Raw genomic sequence first — 12,828 nt, 5'->3', positions numbered from 1 at the left:
ATCATGAGCTGGCCTTGAAGTCTTTATCTCAAGCCAGAGGGAAAATCTCCATGGACACACACACATACCCCACAAGACACTCAAGAGCAGACTGCAGATGTTGGAGGTTCTGTCAGAATTTGCTGCCATTCTGCTGTCTGAGGAAGTGGCTTTCCAGGAAACTTGTCTTTTGGGATTGAAATCCTTGGATCATACCTGCAAACCTGAACTCAGGCTTGCTGATTGCAGTCACCTTTATTTCTGAGCAGTGTAGGCACACAGTTTGTGGTCATTGGCAGTGGGGCTGGCCCAGCCTCATCCCCAGTGGGTACAGCTGTGCAGGACAGAGGAATAATATTGAAAGCAATGAGATATGGAGTGCCCAGGTGTGCTGACACATCACAAAAAGGTAGAGAGGACACACAGGTGCAGCGTGAACATGAGGGGTATAAAAGGCTGGGCTAAAGAACATGAAGGGTGGACACTTGAAGCCTTCTGTTGAGGTATGGTGTTACTCTGTAGGGGTTGAAGCTTTCTGTTATTCTTTGGTGATACTCTGTGTGTTGTGGCCATCTCATCTGTAACGTGTGGTGACAGAGCAGTGGCTCTTTGGACAGAGAAGGGCTCCTTCTCCTGTGGACCTGAACCTCTCAGCTAAGGTTCTACAACAGTGTTGTGCACCTTTCCGCTTTAGTTACTTAAATGAAGTTGTATCTCATCCCTGGCAAACCCTCCCAAGAAGAGCCATGGTGGAATTCAATTTGTGTGGACTCCAGGCTGGCAGGGGTTTACAACTGAGCTTGATCTGGAGCAATGAACTTTATTCTTTTTATAGAGCAGCCTGCATGCAATGGTGGAATGAGTATGTTGAGGAGCTGAGCAGGGGCTAAGGAACAGGAATGCATTTTATAGGTTCAATAAGATATATGAAGGAAGGAATATAATTTATGAAGGAAGATGTTTCTCTGGAGTGGGAAGCAAGGGAATTTCCAAAAGCAGCAGAATACCTCTGCTCTTCTCCAGCTGCCTTTAAGGGTGAGAGGTGTCAATTGTGTCCTTGAGGGTTTTTATCATCAAATAGAAAGGAACACAAAGTAGAGTTGTGCTCCAGTGACTCAATGGCACAGGGGTCCTGGCACCTTCAATGCCCTGGTTCTCCACAGCACACAGTGCTCATGGGGCACAATGCTTTGCTGACTTCAGGGATGTTGAGGGAGAAGATTTGAGGTCTAGGAGGATATGGTGGGAAAGCATGGCCTTGTCTGAACTGAGGAGAGCACGCAATACAAACACTGCTCCCATTAATGGTCCCTTCAGAAGAGCAGTGCCTTGGGGTTGTGGGAAGTTGTTGACTCTCAGTGACCCAGCAGAGAGCCTGCTTCTCATCTCAGCTGTGGATGTGATTTAGCAGAAGAGGAAAATGTCAGCTGAGAGTGTCCTCCCTTGCAGGGCATCCTGACACAGCTGAGGCTGTTTTGCATCCAGCTCCTAAACCTCTGTTTTAACTGCAGGGAAACCTTCACTGGGCTGCAGGCAAAACCTGAGCAAAGTCTGGGCTGTCAGAGCACTTCTTGCACATCACTCAGTCTCCTGTGAAGTCAAGATGCTGATATTTACCTATGAAATCTGTAAAGCACTTGGAGAGTCTCAGCTGTAAAGAGATGTGGGGGGATGGATCTCTGCTAAGAGCTCTGAGTGAGAGCTCTCCCCCTCCAACAGGCAGACAAGCCTTGTAAGACCCCATGGGGCAGCAGAATATCCACACCATCACAGCTGCTTCAAAGTGCATCTTGGAAACCATGGGGAGCCCCCAACAGCAAAGTATCTTCTGAGATCCCCTAAATACTTTTGAGACCCTGAGACACACCATTCAAGCTGGCACAGGACCCTGCTGTCCTTTCCTTAGGGCCACCCCCTTTCCCAGCTTGGCTCCACTGCTCCAGCTGCAATTAATTGGCATATCTCCCACTGATTCCTGATTAGCTGCTTTTGATTAGGGCTTAATGACTTCACTGGTCCCTTAATTCACAGGAATGAGCCTGGAAATGCCTGAGGACAGCTCAAACACGATCACAGTTTCTCCCACCTTGGAGCCACCACTTAAGCTCTGTACACATGAGCCCTGCTCCTCTGAGCCTGCAGGACCTGCCATGCCCAGCCCTGCTCCTCCTCCCTGTGCTGGGAGGCAAACCACAGCCAGAGCTGCCAGACTCTGCCTCCTGAGGGAGGAGGATACAGCTGGAGTGAAAAATGGATGTTTCAAAGCCACCTCAGCACTCAGATATAAAATTCAGGGCTTTGTGTGTGGCTTGGCCACAGAGTTAAAGAATGGTTGGAGAAGTCAGGCTGGAGTCAGGACCAGGGACCTGTGGGTGACTATCCTAATGTGTAAAGGGACGTTCAGGGATGGCCAAGACAGACCTATGCTGGACTTTGGACCTTTGAGGAGGGCAAGCACTGGTGTGATGTGGTGGAGAAGAGCAGTGAGCTGCCCTGTGGAGCTGGACATCTCCAGCTGCTGTGTCCTGCTCCAGCATTTAGGGCCAGAATAAAATTCTCGATATCTGCATAGTCCTGCACAGCAAGTTTGCCTTGCTCCCTCTCCCTGACTCTATCTTCCCTCTCTCTTTTCTCCTCCATCCCCAAACTCTCATTCAGTGCCTGGGGACAGGAGTAGGCAGAGGGAGGGAGTTTGCCCTGGCAGGGAATAGAGGTAAACCCAAATTCTACAGGACCAGGATCTGCATTTCAGTTCAACCTTGGAAGCTGAACTGAAGGTCATGTCCTGCTGCCTGCCTTGGCACCAGCCAAGGAGGTTGTAAACACTGGTTTCAGAGGCTGCCTTGCCTTTTGAAGATCTGAAAGTGCATTTATCTTCCTGAGACATGCATTAATCTACTAACTACCCGAGAAGATAAGGGGATGAAAAGAGTCTTGGTGGGGAGAAAAAAATAATAAAATAAACCAAAATAAAGTAATGAAATCAATAAAATGGAAGAAAGTAAAAGACTCATTTTCATCAGTACTAAGAGGTCCATGGATGCTTTCACAGTGCCTCAGGCACTGATGTCCCATCACACAGCTTCCTTATCACAGCTCTCCTCTGCTCCAGACTCACCCTGGCGGTGTGAGGTGACAGCTTACAAAGTGTCTGAGTCCCCTCACTGTGCCCCAAGCTCCACAGCTGATCTCTTTAATCACCACATCTCAGTGACAAGGCAGTGAAGCAACTCAACTCCCAGCAAGACAAACCCAGAGCAGGTTGTTTATTTCCTCTGCAGGCAGCTTCAACTCTGTGCCTGGGCAGAGCCAAGCAGGGCCAGAGCCTGGAACCTTGGAGGAAAAAGCCCTTGGTTCTCTGCAGCTGGACCTCGGCTCCTGCTGGCAGAGGCTGTTAAAGTATTTAAAACAAGTGTTAGACATTTTTAAAAGAAAAGAAGCCTGGGTTGGAGTCCCAGCTACAGAGAGCACAGTATCTCCTTGCTCCAAGCCTCAGTTTCCTCAGCTGGAGGAGAAAATCAACATCAGACTTCCATGTGAAGGTAGTTGGAGATCAAGGACTTCTTGGGCGTTGTTTTGAATCATTCCCTGTGTTTGGCTCCTCTGCTGAGCCTCCCCTGCTCTTTGTGGCAGAAGCCTGGTGGGTTCAGGCACTGAGGGGTTGCTGGCAAAGAGAGAGAAAAAGCCAACAAGCCTAATTTGTTTTGGAGACAGGTACACTACAGCTGACAGGAGGGGAACAGGGACCCCCAAAGCTGCCCCCAAAACCTGTGGGAGGCAGCACCCCCATCCAGGGACAGGAGGGCTCCTCCACCATGAGGTGCAGGGATGATTTCATCAGCAACATCAGAGAGGTTTCAGGGCTGCCTTTTCCCTCAGCTGCAGCCTGAGGGACTCAGGGGATGTCACCACCTTCACAGCCCAGGGCACATCTCCAGCCAAGCCTGGCCCAGAGTCCTGGGCTGTTTTTCTGCAGGGCAGATGAAGTGGAATTGGAGAAAGGGTTGGGGGTGGGGGAATGCTGCAGAACTAATAAAGAGCTTTGAAGGGGATGGGGAATTGAGTCAGGTTCACATTAAAGGGCAAGGAAATGAATGCTGAGATGAAGGCGCCTGCAAGTTCAAATGCAGCAAGCTGATAAATAAATAAAGTTAAAAGAATGACTTTTAATTACATTTGAAAGAGGAAAATAGGGAGAGCTGGGGGGAATGATAGAAAAAAAACACTTCTTCAAACCCAGACACTCTGGAGCTCTGGCTGTGTTTTGGGGACACTCCTCTGGCCTGCCCCATGAGCCCAGGGCAGCCGCCAGCAGTGGCAGGGCTGGGGGACAGCAAGCTCAACTGAACCTGGGTTTAGTGCCTCAATTAAGGTTCGTTCTGATCAGCTTTAAAAAGCAATTTAGCCCCACTAAGCTGCAGCAGGTCAGGAGCAGGGATAGATGGCAAGTCTCATTTGGAAGCCAAACACACACATTCCCATCATTAATGGTCCCATCCCATTAATGACAATAATATTGTTGGCTTAAAATGTTGCTTTCATTGAACAACTGGAGAAGAATGAAATGCTTTCCTCCAGTTTTTGGTCTAGTGCCAGGAGCTGCCTGTAAAATCCAGATAAGAGTTCTCAGCACAAACTTCTGATAAGGGAATTAGCAGGTAAACTTTAAACTTTGGTGAAGGCGAAGGCGAGGAGGGGAGGGAAAGCATTTGTGATCTCTTCAGTAGTGTCAGCTTGCCAGGCTGAATCTCACCAGACCCTGATGCCACATTCCCTGAATCCTCATCCCTATTATCTAGTTGTACCGGGAAATTACCTGTTTCCATAGCTGAGGCCAAGGCCTCATCCCCTTAAGAATCTGATTTTTTCTTCTCCTTTCTATTTTCTCACCCCACCAGAGACCATCCTCCATCCTATTCCTAGCACTGCCCTTCTCTTGAGTTGAAGCTAATTCCCTGTCAAACCTTTTGGGGTTCTTTCATCCCATCTTTTAAAAAAAACCACTTCACCTAGATTATCCACAAACTCAACCAGAGCTAAAAATGAATGTATTAACTCTGGATAAATCTTCCTCTTGCAGATGCTGGGTACAAGAACATCTGTCATGGCCAGGACGAAACACCTCAAGGAAATGCCCTCTGGGCAGAGTCTCTCCCCCTATTTGTGCACTTTGCCAAGGCTCAAGTTCATGAAATCTAAAGCTGATGCACCAGAAATCCTGGGATATCTGAAGCTTGGAAGAAGAGGATACTATACAAATTCGTCTGCTCCTATAATCAGCTCAATCTCTACATCCACCTGGTTCAGGAGTGATCAGATCTTTGGCCACCATTTGGATGGACAGGTTAACTCCAGGGGTGTTTTGAATACTCATTCCACTCCTAGAGAGCCTATATCCAAGGGGGATTAAATGAATAGCACATGATTGTGGAACAAATTCTGGTCAGTAGAGCAAAGATCAGGGCATCAAGTCATCGCTCTGTCTATCTCTGAACCTTGGAGTGGCCCCTAGCCAAGCTGTGTTTTTTATTTTTTAAATAAAGTGGTGATACAATCAGCTGGGAGGTAAAAAAAAAAAAATTCTATGATCCTGTTAACACTGAATTCATATTTTGCTTTTTCATCCCCATTACCCCCTGCTTTTGGGGAAGTGGGTAAGGCATAGGAGCAGGATGGTTCCTCACAGAAGCACCAGGATTTAGCAAACTGCTCCTTCCTGCTTTCCCATATTGGCACTTCTCCTCAGGAGCTGCTGCCTGAGCCAAACAATTGTTGTGGAGGCAAGGTCAAAATCCAGCCAGCCCAAAGAGAAATCACAGATTTTTTCAGAAGCTAAAAGGAATTTGTTAATTTGCCCAAATTTTCTATGTTTGGACTTTAATATCCTGAGAAGGAACACCAAAATAATACATAAGGGACATTCATGACAAATTTCCTGCTTGCACCTGAACAGGCAAGCTGGGAATCCCAAAGCTTGATCAGCATTAGCACACCCATGCCTTAGTTTTAGGATTGGTTAAGACCTTCAGGACCTCAGAGTTTGGGAAAGGCTGAAATCCTTGTCACCCCTGGCTCCTTAAGATTTCCATTTTACATTTTGAATCCTACTTGTCTCAAAATTTCTGTCATCTGCACTGCCATCATCAGCCATCAGTATTCCAGGAAACTCACTATTTCTGGAGCAGCAAGAGCCAGGCAGGAATATCTTGTTAAGATATCTCACAGTCTGGAAAATGCAGATTCATCTCTGTTGAAACTCTTGGAAGAAAGAGACCAAGTTTGATGAATTTCTTCTGCTGGGGAAAAAAAATGAGACTAAGACAACTTGTTTCAACTTTTTATTCAAAGTCATTTTGTTTTGAGACTTAAGCTGATTATGATAAAAATATATTTTAAAAATGAAAAACAGGTCATGCATGAAACACTTTGATGTCATCAAAATGAAGTATTGCAGACTATTTATTTTTATTTTTATTTTTTGTCACAGCTCACAAAAGTCTCAGTGATTTTGACTTTTTTCATATGAGGACAAGGAATTTTAAGCCTCTATGTTTCTTTCTGGGATAAGCAATCATTTATAGTAATGTAGTTTTTCTCAGAGAAAAAAAAAACAGAGCCAGCCTTTCAGTTTCTAGCTCTGCTTTGAACTGAGACTGAGAGTTAACTAGAGTGATCCAAAGTTGTTAAAAACCAAGAGAAAAGCTTTCATATTTCAGACTTCTATCTTCCTCTGCTCCCAGCGGCCAAAGAAAATGCCATTAGCCCTGGAGGTACTTTTGGTAAATAAAGAAAAGGGGAAAAGAAAAAAGGAGAAGGGAAAAAAAAATAGACAAGAGAATAGTCTTTATCTTTTATTTTTGTGTTGTAAATATATTATAAATCATTTCCTCCAAGGCGTGAAAGTGTCTCACTTCAGCCCTGCAGAGCCAAGGCAGTCTGAGCTTTCAAAGCCGCCTTTTGAAAGGGCCGGGTGCGTTTTAAACCCGCCTGGAATGCGGTTTGTGGAGAGGGGACACTCAGCGGGGTGGGTGGAAATGCTCCCGCGGAGATGCCGGGATTCTGGGAGAGGCTGGGGAGAGCAGCTCAGAGAGATTCTGGGAGAGGCTGGGGAGAGCAGCTCAGAGAGATTCTGGGAGAGGCTGGGGAGAGCAGCCCAGAGAGATTCTGGGGGATGCTGAGGAAAGCAGCCCAGAGAGATTCTGGGGATGCTGAGGAAAGCAGCCCAGCGAGCCTCAGCCGCTCTTTGCACATCAGTCCCCAGAAGGAGGGGACAAAGCCTCGCTTATCGCATCTCCCCCGCTCCGGTTCTCTCGTTTATTTGCAATCATTTACCGGGGGAGTTGTTCCAGGGAGGGGAGCAGGGCCCGGGGTCATCCCTGCTGAAGGGATCAGGGATTTCAGGGGCTCGCTGGTGACTTTTGCTTTTCTAAAGCCGGAGCTGCTGCTGATATTGTTACTGACAGCTTTGCTGCCCGCACACGGTGACAGGACCGGGAGCTCTGTGCTCTTGGATGGAAGCTGATTTACAAAAAGGCTGTTTTGAGAAGTTTGGCTTGTGAGGAGGCCCCACTGGGGTCTGTTTGTTGTGGGTAGGTGAATCAGGGCACATAGGAAAAGCTGATCCATCCCTCTGTCCTTCAGGATGCGGACAGTTAGGCTTTTCCTTTTATACTTTTTTAATTAGTTTTTAATTTTTGTCAATCATGCTATCCATCCATTCATTTGATGTGTAATGAAATGCAGCTCTAGGAGGGATGGGAATGTGTTTGGGGCCTAAAGAAAATGAAATAAATTACTGACAAGTACAGGAAAAGAAGGGAAGGGAAGGGAAGGGAAGGGAAGGGAAGGGAAGGGAAGGGAAGGGAAGGGAAGGGAAGGGAAGGGAAGGGAAGGGAAGGGAAGGGAAGGGAAGGGAAGGGAAGGGAAGGGAAGGATCTTCTTTCTACTGACAAATGCATCCTCTGAGTAATTATTAAGTGCGGCAAGTTTTGCATTAAAATTAATTTGTTTCCCAGATTGCAAAGAAATATAGTTACTGATATCCCCTATTCACTGCTATTAAAAAAAAAAAAATCCACTTCTAATAAAGAGGATCCTGTGGGGAATGTCCTGGTGTCTTGCAGGTCCTGGTAGGCACAGGCTGGCTCACACCTCCCTAAGAGCCTTGCCCAGGATCCCTCTCCTGGAGTGATGGACACAGATATTTAAAATTACTCGGGACAGCAGTGATTTGGGAACAATGTTGTGCTGGAAAGTGCTTGCTGCAAGGATGCTGCATTCCCAGTCCAGGAGAATCCCTCCTTTGCTTGTCAGGAGAAGATCACAGCCACTCCACTTCGTGCTGTGGTGCAGGAAGGGGAGGGAGGAGCCCTGTGGAGCAGCACCCCAAGTAAAACAAAACTGAATAGTTTGAATGCTCTGCAAGAAACTGCTCCCAGAGTGAGGCACCTGCTGCTGGCTCTCCCTGCTGTGCTCCTAAATGCCAACAGCACACAATTCAGATTTGAACTTGGGGGGAGTTACAATCCAGTTGAGCAGAGCCTGGGATTTCCCCTTTGCTGCAGGCAGTCACTGCAGAGGGAGCAGGGGAGAAGGGGAAGAACAGCCTGCCCAGCTCAGGGACACAGAAGCAGCTCATGGCACGGCTGCTGTGCTGCACAAACCCTGATTCACCTTCTGTGAGCTGCCTCCAGACATCCAGCTCTGACAGTGCCACCATTCTGGGTGGAAGAAGCAGCACAACTGTGCTTCTCCTCAGAAGGGAAAGACACAGAAAAAGAATCTTGTGAAGGGCATGATGATGCTACTTTTATTGGCGAAAAGAAGACACTGATAAGTTTATCATTCCCATTATGGTAAAGTTTCCACTAAAAACCAGGTGTGGGGGCTGTTCACATTACAGAAGTCATTCCCACACTGCAAGGACTCAGAGACATGCAGCTCCAAACAAATCCAGTGAGGTGACCATGGACACTTAGAGCAGTGGCAGAGACAGGGTGGCTCCATCCCACTCCAGCCATGCCCTGATTGCTTTGGCTGTATGGGTTTTCTCAACTTAAAGAGGGAATGGCTTCAAACTGACAGAGAGGAGGTTTAGATTCAACATTAGGAAGAAATTCTTCCCTATGAGGGTGGTGAGGCCCTAGCACAGGGTGCCCAGAGCAGCTGTGGCTGCCCCTGAATCCCTGACAGTGCCCAAGGCCAGGTTGGACAGGGCTTGGAACAACCTGGGAACAGTGAAAGGTGTCCCTGCCCATGGCAGGAGGTGAAAGAAGATCCTTAAAGTCCCTTCCAACCCCAGCCACTCTGTGATTCTATGGATGCAGCCTTTGCTCACGGAGCTGCTGCAAAGCTCTGCTGATTCTGGAGCCCTCAGGGAGCCCCAGCTCCTCCCGTGACTGCAGAGCAGGAGCCAGGCAGAGCTGGTGGCAGCGCTGCTCCTGCAGTGCCTGGGTGGCATTTCTGCACATATTTACAGCTGCACTCCTAGGGAGCCTAATATCCCATCTGGAAACATCAGAGCTCAGAGAGGGCTGGAAATGGCTGTGGCAATTCCAAGCAGCAGGAGGTGGATGGATGGGGCTCCACAAAAGTCATGTGGAGGATGTGACACAGGCAGTGCTCACCTCTCCTTGTTGCAGGAACAGGGAGAGGAACAATGTGGCTCCTGCACTAGCAATGGCCTGGAGGTCTGCTTTTTAGGAATTCAGCTTTAGGAATTCCCAGTGCTGCAGAGCACTAGGAGCATCCCTGGTTGTCTGCCTGCTGCTGGTGCCAGGGAGCAGGGAAGTGTGGGTTCCATGAGGGCTTTGGACTGTCCTGCTGGGCTTTGGGAGGGGCACAAGAGAGGGATGGCAACACCACAACTACTGCTCATCTCCTTTCTAGGGTCACATTGAGCTCCAGGGTGACTCTTGCTGCATTGATTGAGTTTTTCACATCCCTGACAAGCAGAATGTTCCCTGTCAGCAGCTCCCCCACCATCTCCTGGAGCACTTGCATAAACATGCAGCTTTCCATCCTCGCTCTGCAGGAGTGGACACCTCTCAGCACACTGGAGGGACAGTCTCTGTTAACCCCACCTGTCCATTTCTAGAGTCTGATCCTTCCCACCACACCTGGAGCACATCTGGGAGCCACTTGTGCAGGGCACAGCACAAGCCCAGCTTCTTTCCACCAAGGAAGCTACATCTCACCGTGGTTGTGATGGTGCCCAGGTCTGACTTCCAGCCATCCTCCAGGGCTCAGGGTGGTTTTCACACCCCATTTGCAGGGTTTTGCTGGGTGGGAAAGGGGAAAGCAAAGTCATTGTAGAATGAGAGATCCCTCCAGGTGTGGGTTTTATCATCACAGTGGTGACTGTGGTGGCTCTGTGAGAGAGCCACCTCTCTCCCTGGCACCAAGGGACACAGAAACTTTGGGGCTGTCCTCCATGGCTGCTCATGGTCACTCACAGCTCCCAGTTCAGTGGAACAGGCTCAGGCTTCCAATGTTTTAGGAATGCCAAAAGACAGGTTTGAGCTGAAAATTTCTACCACCCTCTCATGGCTTTGGTTAGTTTTGTAATCAGTTCAGCCCTGAGGTCACTTATGATTAAAAAAAGCAAAGGAGATGAAGGAGGCCTTTGCTTTTCAGCCAGGTGTGTGCCAGGGAGCAGCCTGGTGTGCCTGCCTGGGAGGAAGAAGCTGTGCAAGTGTTTGTTTGGATAAGACAACCAAGAAAAGCACTGCCTAAATGAACTCCAAGTGGTCACAGATCCCTTCTGCTCCCCCAGGAATTCTGCTCTTTTTCGGGGTGTTGTGCTGTGCTTTCAGACAGAGCAGGGCTACAGCTGCTGCCAGGCTGGGAGTCAGGGCTCTGCCTTCCACCCCTTCCATGGTGCTTCAGGTTCCTCATCCTGCCAGCCAAGGAATTTGTGAAGATGACAATGGTATCAGTTGAAAAGGGTTCTCAGACCCTTGGAGTGAGGACAAATATAATCTAAATAAAAGACTTTTTAAAAATGTGAGGCACAGAAAGAGGATTTTTGCCAGCCAAGCAAAACAGGCTGTGCTATTCTCATCCCACCCCTGCCATGGCAGGGACACCTTCCACTATGCCAGGTTGCTCCAAGCCCTGTCCAGCCTCACCTTGGACACTTCCAGGGATGGGGCAGGGATGGTTTTCTCCCTCCCAACACCAGTTTTGTTCCCCAGGCTGGGCCAGAAGCAAAAAGGAGCACAGGACAAGGCACAGCCCCACACTGTCATCAGTGAGCCCAGAGAGCCCTTGGAACTTGGAGGTTTTGTTGTTCCTTGATGCAAAATAAAATGAAGAAGAAAAAATTGTCAGCAAATTGGAGGGGCTCCAGCAAAAGGAGATAAAGATGATTAAGGGTTTAGAAGGATTGACCTATGAAGAAAGATTAAAGGAACTAATTATGTACAGCTCAGATAAAGGATGAGTAAAGAGGTGATTTAATAATGCCCTGCAAATACTCAGGAAGGTGTCAACAGTAAGGCAGGGGGAGGAATTATTTAGAGTCCTTCCCCAAGGAACAACACAAGTGATGCAATGAAAGGGGAAGGTGACATGGGACATCAGCACAACACAGACAAAACCTGAGATTTTTTTTGGGAGCAGCAAGTGAGTTAGGAGCACAAATCCTATGGAAACTCTGCTCTTCAATCCCTAAATGATCAAAGAATGCATTTTCAAAGGTGTTTAGGTGCTTAAAGGTGCAGACAGGTGCTCTAATAGGATTTTCAAGTGCATCTAAGCAGGTTTCAACGGGAATTAGGCACTTAAATAACTTGAACAGTTCCACCAGTTGCTTACTCATATCCTTGCACAGAACAAGTGGAAGCTCTGGCTGTAGGACTCAGCAGAAATCCCCCAGCAGGAGATCAGACCTGAATCCCCAGCTGCTGGAGCAGAATGAGGGTGGTGTGCAGGAGGACGTTCTGTAGGAAACCATCCTGCCTTGTCAGGGCATTGTGCATTGATCTGCACAGTCGATTTGAAAGTCAATGAGATTTAGACTCTCAGGCCCATTAAGATAAAAATTTTAAAACGCCTGTAGCACTTCAGCACCTTGGTCAGTTGGGCAGGTCCTTGTGCAGGTTATCAGTGAACAGAGTCATGGTGACAGAGCTGTCCCAAAACAGCGTGGTCACCTTGTGCTCCCCTGGAATGTGTCACCTGCACTCCAGGGAAACATGTCCCATTTTTTCTGTGCTGCAATTAAGCCATCCATGTTTTCCTGGGGACAGGGGGATATTTTTCCCCTGTAAAAATAATCACCTGGATGGAGGAGAGCTGGGAAGGCACTAAAGGAGAGGCAGATGACAATGGAAATTGAGAGTCAAGAGAGTCCCAGCATGAACATCCCACAGGATTTTGCAGCTAAAAACACTGCAAAAAAAACCCCATTGCAAAACACTATGTGAAAATATATGGAGGGAATTTCAAGTGTGGACTTAGAAGAGAATTATTGACCTCATAGCTTTCTTCCCAGTGCCTCATGCAGACAGCACCAAGACTTCAAGCCCAATCTGCTCCCCAAGGAGCTCAGCCAGCAATGCCTGCTTGGAGGGGCTCTCTGGTGTCAGGCATGGAGATTGCCCAATGCTGCTGCCTCCCTGGCTGCTCTCCTGGACAGCCAAGTCCCAGAGAAGGTCACTGCATTCCCACCAAAACCCCTCCAGATCCTTGGGACAACTCTACCAGTGCACTGTCAATGACCATGGTGAACTCACATCTCTGCCCAAGCCCAGAAGCAAAAAATTTGTGAAGCATTCCTGCCTTCTGACTGTTCCCAAATACACATGCAAATACTTCAAAAAAGAAAAAAAAAAGAAAAAAAAACCA

The 12,828-nt window shown here is 48.0% G+C and overlaps 1 long non-coding RNA gene across 1 annotated transcript; it reads left to right on the top strand.

Moving 5' to 3' along the window:
* Positions 1 to 423: 423 nt before the first annotated feature.
* Positions 424 to 2,642, top strand: LOC135283050 (uncharacterized). The gene is made up of 2 exons (XR_010348963.1): positions 424 to 482; positions 1,491 to 2,642. It is a non-coding gene; the product is annotated as an uncharacterized LOC135283050 (long non-coding RNA).
* Positions 2,643 to 12,828: the final 10,186 nt, after the last annotated feature.

This window comes from Passer domesticus, chromosome 18 (assembly GCF_036417665.1).
Source record: "Passer domesticus isolate bPasDom1 chromosome 18, bPasDom1.hap1, whole genome shotgun sequence".
Classification (NCBI taxonomy): Eukaryota; Metazoa; Chordata; class Aves; order Passeriformes; family Passeridae; genus Passer; species Passer domesticus.
This window is presented reverse-complemented; position numbering and strand designations above follow the sequence as displayed.